Raw genomic sequence first — 2,873 nt, 5'->3', positions numbered from 1 at the left:
TATTCATTGAATACAAGAATGACAATTTCTTTCAAAGAGCTGGATGGATGGTCTTTTAGATGTCCAGTTTTACATGCACATCAGTAGAACTTCTTAAGCATAAGGCACTCTTGTTTTTAATAGCATCTGAACATTTGTGCTAATGGAAGCATTGATCCCGTATTCTGGAATGAGTTGGAAAACGACAGTCTGAATAGAAAGGACCCCTGTGACATACTAAGTTTAAGCAATTAATGTACTCCAGGCTCAGAGAAGGCAATGGCAGCCCACTCCAGTACTCTTGCCTGGAAAATCCCATGGACGGAGGAGCCTGGTAGGCTGCGGTCCATGGGGTCGCTAAGAGTTGGACACGACTGAGAGACTTCACTTTCACTTTTCACTTTCATGCATTGGAGAAGGAAATGGCAACCCACTCCAGTGTTCTTGCTTGGAGAATCCCAGGGATGGGGGAGCCTGGTGGGCTGCCGTCTGTGGGTTCGCACAGAGTCGGACACGACTGAAGTGACTTAGCAGCAGCAGCAGTACTCCAAGCTATAAAGCAGGAATACAATACAATCACTACATAAGGCAAATAAGTGGAAATATTCCATATGGCTTCCTAGGCAGAAAAGAAAGTTACCACTTCTAAAGAATTCTTCTCAGTATGTCACAAAATGAAAATCAAAGCAAACTGCTAAAATTTGGGAAATAAAAAACAGAATGTAAAAAAAGGGGAAAAAAGAAAAAGAAAATAACATAGTTTGAAAATTGGTGCCATGGCAACTCCCAATAACCAGAGTGCTTCAAGACAAAAAAACTCATTAAATTATTGTTATGGACCAGATGATTGTGTTCCCAACACCCCACCCACCCCCACCACATACACACACACACACACACACACACAGACACACACACACATTTTATATGTTGAAGCCTTACTTCCCAAGGCTTCATGCTGATACTTAGTGCTAGGACTTTAAGAGATGATTAGGGTTAGATGCAGTCATGGCGGTAGAGCCCTGGTCTGACAGACCCTTAAAGAAAGAGACACAAGAGAGCAAGTGCTTCCACCCTTCTCGCTCCATATTTCTCTCTCTCTCTCTCTCTCTCTCTCTGCCACACAATGAAAAGGTGTTGGCTACAGGCCGAGAAGAAAACTGTCACCAAAAACCTATATTGGCCAGTACCTTGATCTTGGAATTACAAGCTTCCAAAACTGTGAGAATATTAATTTCTGCTCTTTAAGCCACCCAGTCTACGGTCTTTGTCAACATAGCTTGGGCTAATACAATTGTTAAGAAACTACCTTTACTCTGTTGTCGTCAATGCAAAGTAAATCTGCTATGTCTCAGAAAGTGTGATTCTTTGTTTATACTGAAAGTGAGCCTACTTTTTTCTCAATTGGTTGCAGATCCTAAAAATAGGAATAAATTATATCTTAATATATCTGTTTGTAACAATCTAATATTCACTGACCTCTAAAATATGCCAACAAAAATAAATCCTTAGAAACTCAGTAAATCTCAAATAGTTACAACAAGATGCCAAACAAAACCCTTTGTGCCTGTAGCTCTGAAGTATGTTCCAGCTCTGAAATCTTGATTTTAAGTATTTAAAGTTTAATTTTTGATAATTTTAAGAGTGGATTTTCTTCACTCAGCATGTGTAACATCTGAACATTTTCATGGAAGTAAAGTGTAAGAATTAAGAGTTACAGTACTTTTTCCTCATTTTGTGTTTAGGATCATTTTAAGTAACAGGATAGCTTTACATTATCCTGAAACACTGGAATACTTCTTATTCTGGAACTTCCATCTTAAGACAGCTCATTATAAAAACATCAGTGTCTGTGGAGTGCATTAAAGAATCATTGTCATCAGGCTGCTGTCCTGATTCATTTTATCCCTTTATCTGAGATATATAATTACACAGCAGCACTGAAGCTACAGAAAATAGAATGTTTCCCACTGCCGAGGCAGTACAGCCAAGGAAAGTCCTTCTCAGCACAGACAGGGTCAGTGACAAGCAAAGGATAAATTCACACATGTGCCTAATTTCATTCATAAGAGATATGTCTTTTATAATCCAGATTACCTGAAGTTAAAGACCAAGGTTTTTGGTTTTTATTTTCAATATTTTGATATTGGAAGGACTGATGTTGAAGATGAAACTCCAATACTTTGGCCATCTGATGCGAAGAGCTGACTCATTGGAAAAGACCCTGATGTTGGGAAAGATTGAGGGCAGGAGGAGAAGGGGACGACAGAGGATGAGATGGTTGGGTGGCATCACCGACTCAATGGACATGGGTTTGGGTGGACTCTGGGAGTTGGTGATGGACAGGGAGGCCTGGTGTGCTGCAGTTCATGGGGTCGCAAAGAGTCGGACACGACTGAGCAACTGAACTGACTGATTAGGATGAGGGCTTGTTGCCAGTGGAGCCAGCCCTGTGATTAGAGGTTTGGAACTGAACAGTCCCACCTCTCCCCCTCCCACCATCCCCAGGAGAGGAGAGGCACTAGAGATAGAGTTTAATCACCAGTAGTCAATGATTTCATCAGTCACATCTAAGCAGTGAAGCCTCCATTCAAACTCAGAAGGAAGGGGTTCAGGGAGCTTTCCAGCTGGTGAACAGGTGGAGATGCTGGTGGAGTGGCTCCCCATGCCTTGCCCTGTGTGTCTCTTCCCCCTGGCTCCTCCTAAGTTATATCCTTCTATGGTAAACTGGGGATCTAATAGGTGAAATTCTTCTCTGAGTTTGTGAGCCTCTCTAGCAAAACTACAGCAGATGGTTGGATCGCATCACCAACTCAGTGGACATGAGTTTGAGCAAGCTCCAGGAGATGGTCAAGGACAGGGAAGCCTGGCATGCTGCAGCCCATGGGGTCAGA

The sequence above is a fragment of the Cervus elaphus genome, chromosome 14 (assembly GCF_910594005.1).
Source record: "Cervus elaphus chromosome 14, mCerEla1.1, whole genome shotgun sequence".
NCBI lineage: Eukaryota > Metazoa > Chordata > Mammalia > Artiodactyla > Cervidae > Cervus > Cervus elaphus.
Note: the sequence above shows the minus strand (reverse complement) of the source record.